Raw genomic sequence first — 13368 nt, forward strand, 5'->3', positions numbered from 1 at the left:
CTCATGCTGGTAACCTCGAAAACACTATCCAACCATCTCGTCCTCTGTCGCCCCCTTCTCCTTGTGCCCTCCATCTTTCCCAACATCAGGGTCTTCTCCAGGGAGTCTTCTCTTCTCATGAGGTGGCCAAAGTACTGGAGCCTCAGCTTCACAATCTGTCCTTCCAGTGAGCACTCAGGGTTGATTTCCTTCAGTATGGAGAGGTTTGATCTTCTTGCAGTCCATGGGACTCTCAAGAGTCTCCTCCAGCACCATAATTCAAAAGCATCAATTCTTCGGCGATCAGCCTTCTTTATGGTCCAGCTCTCACTTCCATACATCACTACTGGGAAAACCATAGCTTTAACTAAACAGACCTTTGTCGGCAAGGTGATATCTCTGCTTTTTAAGATGCTGTCTAGGCCTGTCATTGCCCTTCTCCCAAGAAGCAGGCATCTTTTAATTTTGTGGCTGCTGTCACCATCTGCAGTGATCATGGAGCCCAAGAAAGTAAAATCTCTCACTACCTCCATTTCTTCCCCTTCTATTTGCCAGGAGGTGATGGGACCAGTGGCCATGATCTTCGTTTTTTTGATGTTGAGCTTCAGACCATATTTTGCGCTCTCCTCTTTCACCCTCATTAAAAGGTTCTTTAATTCCTCCTCACTTTCTGCCATCAAGGTTGTGTCATCTGCATATCTGAGGTTGTTGATATTTCTTCCGGCAATCTTAATTCCGGCTTGGGATTCATCCAGCCCAGCCTTTCGCATGATGAATTCTGCATATAAGTTAAATAAGCAGGGAGACAAAATACAGCCTTGTCGTACTCCTTTCCCAATTTTGAACCAATCAGTTGTTCCATATCCAGTTCTAACTGTAGCTTCTTGTCCCACATAGAGATTTCTCAGGAGACAGATGAGGTGATCTGGCACTCCCATTTCTTTAAGAACTTGCCATAGTTTGCCGTGGTCGACACAGTCAAAGGCTCAACATAGTATAGGGGGCCCCTCATAAGAGGTCAGAGGGCCGTATTGACCATGACACCTCCAAGCTTGGGTTGGGGTATCTGTCTGGTTGGAATCTGCACCCTGGTCACCCAGTGACAACTTGCTTGCTTGGCTTGAACCACAGTGGGTGGGTAGAAGTGGGTAGAAGTGGCTTAAGTGGACCAACAGCTTTTTTTATTTCTCATCCATCATGTTTTCTTCCCGTGCCATATCTTCCTGTGTAGTGTCCAGGATATTCTTGAAGATGTGAGCTAACGAGCCTTCATTACTTTCCCTAAGGAGATTATAGTAAAAGCTAATAGATATAATTGTCAGGAAGCCTTCCCTGATATTAATACTACCTGTTACCTTTATGTAATTCATCCTATTACCCTTCATTATTAGCCCTCTTTCAGTCTGCTACTTAAGCTCCAAGATTTCGTACGTTTTTGTCGTGCACATGTGTCACAAGTAGTTAAGTTGCCTCTACTGCAGTACTTTTTGAAAGCTTGCGCACATCTTGGCATGGATCAGACCTTTGTGTTCGTATCAGATGAAGATTAAGCTGTTGCTGAAATGACTGGGGCAGGTCCTGCTCACAGAAAACTCTCTCTCTCTCTCTCTCTCTCTCTCTCTCTCTGTGTGTGTGTGTGTGTGTGTATGTGTAAGAGAGTCACAGAGTTTGACCCACAGTACAGATGGCAATGGCCTCTCTGAGAATTTTTTTTGCAATTCTTATCAAGACTCTTTGGACTTTCCTCAAAATCCCTATAGGTGGTTTCCCCAGAGAAGCCATTGCAAATTCTTCTTGACTTTCACCTTAGGTGAAAATTTGCAGCAGTGACAATATGTCCTTATTACATTTTAGCCATAGGCTACTGTAGCAAGAAATAACTGGTGCATCACCCCTAGGTAGCTTGAAGACAACCTATAAGCTAGGCAGTTCCTAGAGGCAACCAGAAGCTTTTATCAGGGGATAACTCTAGCCCACTTGTAGCACAAAACGGGGACACAGATCTCTGACAATCTGGAGAAATGACATCATGTTTAACTGCTATTGATATCAGTGGATCAATTTATGTCAAACCCTGTATTACACATCCACCATTTGAAGGGACCAAAATGTCTTTGAGAACATCTGCATTGTTCATTGCCCCGTTCCCCCTGATCTGTTATTGCTTAAGCCATTCTAAAAAGCTGCACTTTTTTAAAGCTGCACAAGCTACTTTGCTGCCTTAAACGGAGTCCAAATTGCCCTCTTCCTAGCTACAGCCAAAGCCTTGCTCTGTCACTCAGATATTGATTCCTTCAATATCTGCCTTCACACGGTGCTTCCTTAAGTATATCCCCTTCACCTTCCTGTTTGTGGCAGGGCTCATGGTCCTGTGATCATGTGAGAGCTTCAACCAAAACAGAGGTAGGCAATCTAAGGCCCAGGAGCCGGATGCGGCCCAATCGCCTTTTCAATCCAGCCTGTGGACTGTCTGGGAATCAGCGTGTTTTTACATGAGTAGAATGTGTCCTTTTATTTAAAATGCATCTCTGGGTTATTTGTGGGGCATAGGAATTGGTTCATTCCTCTCTCCCTCCAAATATAGTCTGGCCCACCACATAGTCTGAGGACGGTGGACCAGCCCATGGCTGAAAAAGTTTGCTGACCCCTGAACAAAAATGTTGGCAGTGAGGAGTGCTGGTGTTCAGGGATTCAGCCAGACACCCAGGCATTCCATTGTCTGCATGCACTCAGTCCTCATCTGCTGATATAGGGTACAGTGGATGCTCAGTTTGCGAACGTGATCCATGCGGGAGGCATGTTTGCAACCCGCAGCATTCGCAACCCGCAGTGCCACGTCTGTGCATGTGCAGGTTGCAATTCGGCACTTCTACACATGCACAAAGCACAATTTAGTGCTTCTGCGCATGCGTGACTGCCAAAACCTGGAAGTAACCCGTTCCAGTACTTCCAGGTTTCGGCGTGTGCGTAACCCGAAAAAACGCAACATGAAGCATCTGTAACCCGAGTTTTGACTGTACTCCCTTCTTGAAAGGGAGGGTCTGTCTGTATTTCTGCAAACTTTGACGTTCCCCTGATACCTCCCTCTTCTGCATGGATTCTTTTAGCTTCGCAAGAATCAGCACACAGGTAATTAGTTCTCTCTAGATGCCATTTCAGCCCCACATTGCCAGTGTCACAGAGGGCAAATGGGGCCTATTCCATTACCTTCACTTAGAATGAATGGAGGAAGAGAGTGAGAAATACCCTTGTTGCTAAGGCAACCAGACCAATGCCCCCTCCCTGTGGTTGTTTCATTTCCACCTTTGCTATCACAGTTGTCGCACAGTGCAGCAAAGCAGGAAGTAATAGCCCAGTCGTCTTGGCAAAGCAGGGACCTGGCCTCCTCATACCTGTTCAAATCAAAGCCTGTCCCCACAGAATGCTTGTTTGAATACTTCTATATCCTTAGGAACTCTCCCTCCAAATTATCTGAAAGAGGTGCTTTTCTTAGGGGACGAAACCGTTTATAAAATGCACAAACCTTTTCATTTCAGCCATAACTGCAACGAACTTTTGCCCCATTGATTTAAATGGAAATTAAGAAAGATTAAAATTCTCCAGATTGGAGCCAAAGGTATTATACTATAAGGTTAAAAACAAAACGTTTGTAAAAGTCTGATTTTCCAATTAAGATACCTCAAGAATGACCATATTTAAAATGGGTCAACATCGGAGCTGGGCAAACTATATTTCAGATATGAAATAAAAGAAATACTTTGACTGGGAAGCACTCAAGTACGAAATGCAAATGCATTTTACATAAATCCCTAGTGAATTTTCAGAGTAAAATATGTTAATTCAATAATGTCTTTCGGTAATACTGGAACAACTTGTAAATGTGTGATTTAAATCATGGTACTTAACAGTTACAGAATGGCATATTTATTTTTTAAAAAAATTAGTTGTGGGGAAAAGAAGCACCTTACAGAAACCACCCAGTGTCTGAATGCAACCATTTCATAAAGAAAATGGTACCAAACCATTGTTTTAGCTGATAAATCAGTGGGATATGAAAAGCTACTTTTTATGTGTGGAAGTAAGGAATTGGATTTTGAATTATGGTGCTGGAGGAGATTCTTGAGAGTCCCATGGACTGCAAGAAGAACAAACCGATCCATTCTTAAGGAAATCAGCCCTGAGTGCTCACTGGAAGGACAGATCGTGAAGCTGAGGCTCCAATACTTTGGCCACCTCATGAGAAGAGAAGACTCCCTGGAAAAGACCCTGATGTTGGGAAAGATGGAGGGCACAAGGAGAAGGGGACGACAGAGGACAAGATGGTTGGATAGTGTCTTCGAAGCTACAAACATGAGTCTGACCAAACTGCGGGAGGCAGTGGAAGACAGAAGTGCCTGCCGTGCTCTGGCCCATGGGGTCACGAAGAGTCGGACACGACTAAATGACTAAACAACAACAAGGAATTGGAATTGTGCCCTGACTGCTCATACAGGGCTGATCTGAATACTGTTTCCACTATCTGGAATGGTGAGAAACACCATGGCTTCTGGTCCCATTAACCCCATCTTTTGAGCATACACCTAACGTCCTACAGCAATGTTTTCCCACTAGCTTTTTCCTGTATTTAAAGCACTCCACTGGTATTAGCCCATGAAACCTTACAACTCTGTAAGGTCTGATAGTATTATTACCCTTATGCATCAGATGGATGGCTGAGAGAGAGCAGCAGGGCCGTTCATGGCTGCAGTAAAATTCAAGCCAAATGATTTCTTGGCTCACGTCCCACACTCTTGAAACCAGTAGCAGATTGTGGGGTAGGGTTAGGGTGGCAGCTCTTACTCGACCTCTCGGATGCTGAGTCGCTGCTTCTTGACGAGAGGGGGAAGCATGAGGCAGCAGGGAGGTTGTCAGGGAGGATACACACCAGCCGAGCCAATCTGGTGCTCTTGCCACTGAGCGGGTACCACCCTGCCACCGTGCCCCTCCCCTCGCCTTCCCACTAGGCAGCAGGGTATCTCCAAGGAGGGGGGTAATTGGGATGGTGGCGTGTGCGGAAATGAGCTTACTGTTTCCCCCCCCCCCACCATAATCCCAGGGGGAAAAATAACTTTATCGGTGATTGACTCGAGAAGGCAAGTTCACGTAAGCTTCACAGGTATTATTTCTCTATTTCTTTATAGCTTGTATTTGGCCTGGATTTTCTATCCTCTACAAAACTTGCAGTTTATTTGGAGAAGACAGTTTTCCCATTCCTAGCTTATGCTACGTAAGATAAAATTAATCTTAGCTACTTGGAATGGACAATCCTTTAAGATAAATGCCAAGAACTTGCTCTCTGGGAAGTAAGCTTTCTTTCTCTCTCTCTCTCTCTCTCTCTCTCTCTCTCTCTCTCTCTCTCTCTCTCTCTCTCTCTCTCTCTCTCCTCCCCCCACCACCCCTCCTCTCTGGTTGAAATTCAGTCTCTTAGGCTTGTTGACCATGAGAGGCTGATTTATATTGCTATGGTAGAATGATTTGTGCTGCGGTTTATTCCAGACAAAAGTAACAGCAACAAAAGGACAGCATGCTTGCAATATGCAGCAGATATATATCCTTGAAGCAGAGATGACAGTAGTCAGTCTTGAAGAAATCCAGCGGTTCCAGCTAAAGCAATACATCTGTAGCTCAACAAGAAATAACATAATGGCGGTTCACACAAGCCTCCGCCCTCTATGCACTAAAAGATGGTGGGCTGGTCTTGGCATGAGGTTGCTGCCTGCAGTTCTGAACAAACCAGAGCATCCGTTAAAAACCCAACAGAAGAAAGCCAGGTAGAACTCAAGTCTTTGGGAAGCCAGTAAAGATTAGTTTAATTACCAACAAATATATTTTGGCTGCTGAGACAGCAGATGGGGAAAATGGCTGGCCAGAGACGCATGCAAAATTGTTGGTGGAGTGGGAAGCATCAAGTTATTTCTCTAGAGCAGGACAGGGCTCTGGGGCCACCAGCCAGGAAAGGGATCTGATGGTTGGGGCGTGTGAAGTGCAGGATTAGGAGAATTTTTTCTGGAACCACCAACGTGATAGATGCCCATAACTCAGGTTTGTGAGGTGGGGGGTGGGATAGGAAGCAGGCAGAGGTATAATTTCAAGGGACGAGCTTGGCATCCTGCAGTTCTACCTTCTGAAATTCTACCCTTTAATCTTGACATTTGAGGATTTACCAGAGCAAGATTCAAAGAGCCCTCAAACTATACAGTCCTTGCTAATCCTGTAGTGCTCTGATAGAACTCATCCCTACAAAAGGGAAGGGAATGTCTGGACAGCAGCCTATTCTACAGGAGAAATTATGTGTAACAAACATTGTAGAAGTTAAAAGGAAGTTGGCATAAATGGCATTTATGCTTTGGATAAACATATGAGAGAGATGAGTTGCCAATCTACCCTGGTGTACTTTGCATTACTGAATTTACATAGAAGTTGAGGAGGAGGTCACAGAAACACACAGACATATTGAAGTGTGAGCAAGCAAAGAAAAATGTTTTAAATCTATGTGCATGCAAATAAGTCCCATCTGGTGGTGGGAAAAAATGTATATTGCTTGTTTTTTTGTTTGTTTCTTTGTTTTGAAAATATGTAATGAAACAAATGTTTTTTATTGTTGTTAACAAATTCTCTAATAAATTTTAATCATTGTCCTCATGCAACAAACTTAAGTAGGGCTTATTACTGAAAAGATACTGACATATCTTTTTTACTCAGGTGCAGCAGACACCATAAACACACATCTGTGGTGACCAGTTTTAAATTTTGAAATTGCCCATTTTGGGATATCGGTGATGATAGACTGTTCTATATCATTAGTAGATTCCTTAGCCTTTTGGTAAGATTGCAAATCTCCTTTCTATCTGCTGGCCTAATCCTGAATTCCTCGGCAGCCACCTGAAAGAGATGTCAAGCATAAATCCTCTTCTTTCTGGTATACCTGTATATTCAAATTTCCCTTAACTAGAATGAATAATGGAAAAGCAAATTAGCAAAAGCTTTCATAAGTGGCTGATTGGATTTTCATAAGCCCTGCCTCTTTCAGTCCTGGGAGGTATTTATTGCATCAGAGGCTATAGAGGTGAGCAGCCATTTATTCCATCTCATGGGCAGGAGGAGGAAATTTTTACTTTGGTACCACTTCCCATTCTCCCATTACAGTGGTACCTCGGGTTAAGTACTTAATTCGTTCCGGAGGTCCATTCTTAACCTGAAACTGTTCTTAACCTGAAGCACCACTTTAGCTAATGGGGCCTCCTGCTGCCGCCGTGCCGCCAGAGCACAATTTCTGTTCTCATCCTGAAGCAAAGTTCTTAACCTGAGGTACTATTTCTGGGTTAGCGGAGTCTGTAACCTGAAGCGTATGTAACCCGAGGTACCACTGTACCTCTCTGCTGTGCCTGCTGTAGCTGATGCAAGGCAAGGAAGGCCCGTCAAACACATGGCTGCAGCTATTTTGCAATGGCCTCGGCAAAGGATTTTAGAAAGAGTGCAACTATTGTATGAATGCTTCAATTTGTTACAAGTGCAGAATGAGTATTTCATTTCTACTGTAACAGTAACAGATTGAACCGGCATTCAGTGTAAGGTGATCCTATAAGTAACAATGAGATTACATCTGTCATGCTGAAGGAAGAGGCGGTAGCTTTGTTAAATAAGAATGATTTTGTAGCAAAACCATTCAGTTGATATTTCAGCAATATTGGCAAATGTTTGTGATTGTCTTCCTCTGAACAAGACAATAAAGTTGATCATTTTCAGATTAAGAGTGAAATATGCACAGAGCATTCATATATTAAGCTTTCTCCTCTGATTGTTTCTTCCTCAGTTGAGAAATATTTTCTGTAGTCTGGAATGTTATAGGGTGTCCACAGCTGTCTCTACTCATGGTCTCCCAAGCTATATACTCCGTATATGAATAGATAATTGAGATGTATCAGGTCTATATTAAGAAAAATGTTTCCAAGCAAAATGTTTTAAGCAGGGGCCAAAAGGAATACAGTGGAATTCCAAAATGTAGGTGTTGCAACACTAAAAAATTGAATTCCTACAAGTGTGGAATGGGTATTTTTGTGGGACCTCTAACCATGCCAGTTTTGCAGACTGAAGCGACCAAGTGGGCTTATATGGAGCAAAAGGTGTTCCTACAAGTAAAATGGTCTCAGGCTGTTCGGGACTTTACTAACATTAACACCTTGAACTTGGTCCAGTAGCAAATGGGCAACCAGTTCAGATCTTTGGGGAGAAGTTGAATATGCAGACAGGAATTCATTTTGTGGTACACTTCTAGGCACAGTTTTGAAAGCTCCATGTCAAAATGTTGGACCTCCGGCCTATAACTCTGAGAAGAAGTCCATGAGGTTTCTCCTGGCAGCTGGGGAGAAAGATATCACTGCTTTAGTAGCTTCCTTCCTAGCCACAATTTTACCCGAAAGGGTTCCCAACAAAGCATCCTTTTCGGGGAACAGACAGGGCATAGCAGAATATCTAAGTGCACACGATCACAGTGGGATCTTATGACTCTCAACAGCTTCACCCTTGTCCTTTTAATTATCCCAGTGACCTGAAATGTTTTATACTGTGATGCCAACAAAGGTATTTGATTTGATTCAAAGCTCCATGTCTGAGCATTTCCCCCCACTTTTTTGGGTTCTTTTGCCAGGAAAATATGTGTTTTGCTGCTGAATTGAAGCAAATAACAGTCACATTTTCCGCAGATTGCTGTTTGCTCTGATTTAGCAGTAGAATGCAGTTTTTCATGGAGAAAGCACTGGGACAAAATAAAACCCGCTGGGAAAGCCCAGACCTGTGCCTAGAAAGTGTGGAACTCCAGAAAATCTTTAACTATAAATAATAACAAAAGGAAGTCTAGATGAAGGCCACAGCCTCACTTCTGTCAGCGATTGTGCTGCAGCATTCTGCATTAAGTGCAGCTTGCAGATCAAGTGAAAGGGAAGCCCCAGATAGAATGCATTGCAGTCTTGCAGTCTTGAATTCACTACCTCCTGAAGAAACCAGAGGCCTTTCTCCTGGGCATAGTCGGCCAATTGGTGCCAAAGAAGGATAGAACTTTCTTTATGTATGCTACAACAGCAGCAAGAATACTCATTGCAAAGTACTGGAAGACACAGGATCTACCCACTCTGGAAGAATGGCAGATGAAGGTGATGGACTATATGGGATTGGCAGAAATGACTGGCAGAATCCGAGACCAGGGAGAAGAGTCGGTGGAGGAAGATTGGAAGAAATTTAAAGACTATTTACAGAAATATTGCAAAATCAATGCATGTTAGAATGATGTCGGATAGAAATTAAGTGGTTTCCAGCTGTAATGTTTTAAGAGAATATGGAAAAAAGGTTTAGAAGCAGGTTAAAGTTTATTGATAAGGATTTGCTGAACTAACAATTTGAATTGGAATACAAAAAAGGGAGGTATGAGGAGGTCTGGGAAATAAGTTAAAGGAAAATAAGTTATGGAAACTTTGTGTGTTTTTAATTATTTTTTACTTTTGTATTTTTGTATTTTTGTTTTTTTCTTTTTTCTTTTTGATTTCTATTATATTAATATTGAAAATTCTAATAAATATCTTTATAAAAAAAATGAATTCACTACTGTGCTCAAGCTCTCCTGCTGCAGGAAGGGTCATAACTACTATACCAGGTGTCGCTGGTAAAGGGCCTTCTGGCCACCTGGGACTACCTGACTCCAGAAGCCCCTCCCCCCAAAAAAAGCTGTGTACCTGCTCCCTCAGGGAGAGTGCATCTCCATCCAAAGAAGAGGTTGGCCAACTTCTGTTTATCGCTATTGAGAAAACTGAAAACTCACAACCCAACGTTAAGGCACGCAGAAAGAAAAAGAGCGCCACAAACTTCACGTGAACTTAAAGAACATTAATAGAATCCATCCATCATTTACTTTGCTAAACACATTTTAAAAGATCAGCAAGAAGAACAAACATGTCTGAACAGACCAAACACAAGATAAGAAAGAAGGAAATAGTACTGTTAGCCGAGTGTAACAGATTATACCTCTTCTCAAGACAATCAGTTAGAGGTTTATCCCACAAGTCAAAATACAATAAACAAGATAATAAGTACTTTACATTTCTATAGTACATTTTATACAGGAAGCATAAAAACCTGTGTACAGTATTTACTATCATAAAGCTTTGCTTCTTCACCACCCACCTTCATAAAAAAACCCACCATGTAATTTATTGGGAGTGTTTGCTTTCGGGAGGAGGGGTAGTCCTCATATTTCTTTCTTGGGGGGGGGGGCGTGTGTGTGTCTTGTAATGCAAACATAGAAAATAAAGAGAGAGAAAAAATGCACAAATTTTACCTCACAGGGCATTCCCCCCCAACCTGGTGCCCTTCAGATGATTTTGGCTTCTAATTGCCACCAGCCCCAGCCAGAATGGCCAATGGTTTAGAGAGGTTGTGAGCTGTGATCAAAAACACCAGGAGGATACCAAGTGGAGTGGAATCTATGGAGATTCTTGTGAAATTTTCTTCTTTTTAAAAACAAACAAGCAAGCAATGATGACCTGCAAACTTCTTGGATATATTCCACAGTCTGTTCGACCATTTGTAGAATATATGACACAATGAAAAGGAATGGAGATGATGGAAGATTTGGCCTTTAAAAATCTCTAGAAAGTATGGCTAAGTAGGGAATCAATAAATCTGTCAATTTTTTTACGGTTTCATGCTTCCCATCTTAAATTAATTTACGTATCAACTTATAAGGAAAGTGTGGAGGAAACTTCATTAGCATGAAACATTTTAATGTGTATTTTATGCCCCTAATATATGCTTTTTTGCAAAAATTCTTTTAGGCAGGAGAACTGTATTGCAAAATTTAGAGAAGTGCACTTTTTGAAGGATTGCTACATTTCTATTTGCATATTGCTTTGGGAAGTGCAAATTAGATAGGTTCCTATCAATTTCTTTAAATATTTAGAACCTCTCTATGCTAAGGAAGAAATGCCAACTGAACAGATTTTGTCTCCACCCCTGTCCCTAAGCCAAAGCGGTCTTTTTCTTTTCTGGATGTGTGTGAGAGAACCAATCGTTATAAGATCTAAAAATAAAGATACAAATAATATAAATATAAATATAAATAACAAATAATATTAACAACAGCAACAAAAGCCCCTAAACAGTTCAGCAGCCTCAGCTTTTGTAGCTGGAGTCATTCAACCCTCCCAGGATTCACAACCAAGATGGCCTCTTGGATCTCATGGCCTTATCAGCTTCCATTACCAATTTGATAAAGGGGGGGGGGGAGGAATCATTGCCTGTGGATTACAATGGCTTTGTTTATTTCTTATAGGTTTGCTTTCATTTTCATTTTTTAAAACAGAGTAACACTAAACTCCTGTGCATGTCTACTCAGAAGTAAGTCTCCTTGTGTTCAATGAGGCTTACTACCAGGTAAATGAGAATAGGCTTGGAGTTTTAAACAGCATTCCATACTCCATTACCTGGACGTAAGCCCCATTAAACTCAATGGGACTTCCGTGTGGAGATATATAGGCTTGCACTGTCATTTATTTGCTTAGACTGTCAGTTTTTAATGCCGTAAAGCACACTGGGCCATTTTGAGGGCCAAAAGGTAGCATATAAATGAGTTTTCGTATTTCAAGATTTGAGTATTGAATGTCATTTTGGAGACCTTTTAGATGGCGGGGAAAGAATGAAATGGGATGGGAATAAAACATAGACATTTAGACTAAAACTGTCCTTTTCAAATAAGCTTCCAAACATTTCCTTCTATATTGACTTTTTTTTTTTGTTTTCTTAGAGGAGGGTGAAGTTTTCTCTTGCAGCCTTATAAATACAACTTACTGCTAAGCTTTGAAGAAGAAATGCTGACAACCCTTTAAAATGGAATCCAACACTGTGTGGCACGAGCATAATTGAACAATATCAATAATTTCCACACCAAATCTCCCACGGAGGCCAGTCAAGAATTTAGCAATTATATCTCCCCAGGCTGCATTTTACACTCAAAATTATTTTTCCCCTCTTTACCGACAGGTAAATAACCAGTTTCCCTTAATTAGGCTCAATTATGGGAAATGAGCATGTTATTGAACAACAGCCATAGGGTGGAAGGCTACCTTTCATCAAGAGCACCATGTAAATGTCTTAAACTTGTCTAGTTGCCATGATAAATAGGCTGTGGTACATGCTTATTTTAATTGCTACCAGCAAAATCTGCTGAAGTTTAAGCACTGCTCTTGGTAAAAACATCTAATGTTGAAATGACCCACTTACTAGTGACCTGTGCTATCCGAGTTATGGATTTAAATTGGTAATTAATAAAAGTCAATTTCAGAAAATGCTAACACAAGGAGCTCAATAAAAATGCTAACTAGGCCTCAAATACTGCAGACAGTTTATTGACACTTTAATACATATTACTTATGCTAAAGACTTTTGTAGACTTAAAACTGAGGATGAAGAGATGACAATGGTCTTGTTTCTCAGCTAGGCAGTTGGAAGATCAGGAGTAAACGCAGTGGACTAGCTCATTTTTTGCGGTTCTTAATCCTGCTTATAATGGAGAAACAGACTGTGATTTCTTTTTGAAGCTGCATTATACCATATGAACTCTCCTCTTTTTAAATCTGAGACTTCAGAGGACAAGAATTCAGGCAGAACAAAAAGAAAAGTTAGTCTCGCAGGGAAAGAATTTAATGTCCAATATGTAATGTGGACAGGGATGGGGTTGTCTTTGTGTAAAGGGAAGTGGTATAGATAATCCAGCAGACTGCTTTAGGAGCTGCTTGAAAAGGGCCCCCTATGTCTCCCTGCTCTGAAATGCTGAGCAAGTATAACCACAATAGATGTTTGAGCTGAGTTGTGATGTTCAATCTGGATATGTGCAAAATGTCTATAGCACATGGAAACAGCCTACTGGTTCAACCGGGCCCCTCTTCACCTTCAGAGTACATGGTGTTAGAGCTTGAAGGTGTAAAGACCACAGCAGGTGTCGGGGGCAGGCAGCAAAGACCCCTCCCCATGATTATCATCCCGACTGAATATTATTTGCATGCCTTTCTTACCATGCATATTATTGTGTACAATGCACAGGATACATATGTTTGTATGCGTGTGTGTCTAAATAGATGTGCATGTTTGGGGTGCCATGAATGCCTAAACCTTACCAAGGCAGACCCCCAAGATTAAACTGACAGGTGCATTTCTATGTGTGTGGGGGGGTAGTGTAGTGTTTACCTAATAGCGACATCCAGACCTTGTTGACTCACAATTAAGTTTAACTCTTTCTCTCCCTGCCATGGCTTCAACAAAAATCTCCTCTCTGAAGCTCCTATTGTCATTTCAAGAGAGGCCTCT

At 41.8% G+C, this 13368-nt stretch overlaps 1 long non-coding RNA gene across 1 annotated transcript in view; it reads left to right on the forward strand.

Moving 5' to 3' along the window:
- The window catches only part of LOC309367792, a 95191-nt gene that overhangs the window by 67950 nt on the left and 13873 nt on the right, over positions 1 to 13368 (forward strand). The gene's annotated exons all lie outside the window — the stretch shown is intronic.

This window comes from Podarcis melisellensis (assembly GCF_964234715.1).
Source record: "Podarcis melisellensis genome assembly, chromosome: 4".
Lineage (NCBI taxonomy): Eukaryota > Metazoa > Chordata > Lepidosauria > Squamata > Lacertidae > Podarcis > Podarcis melisellensis.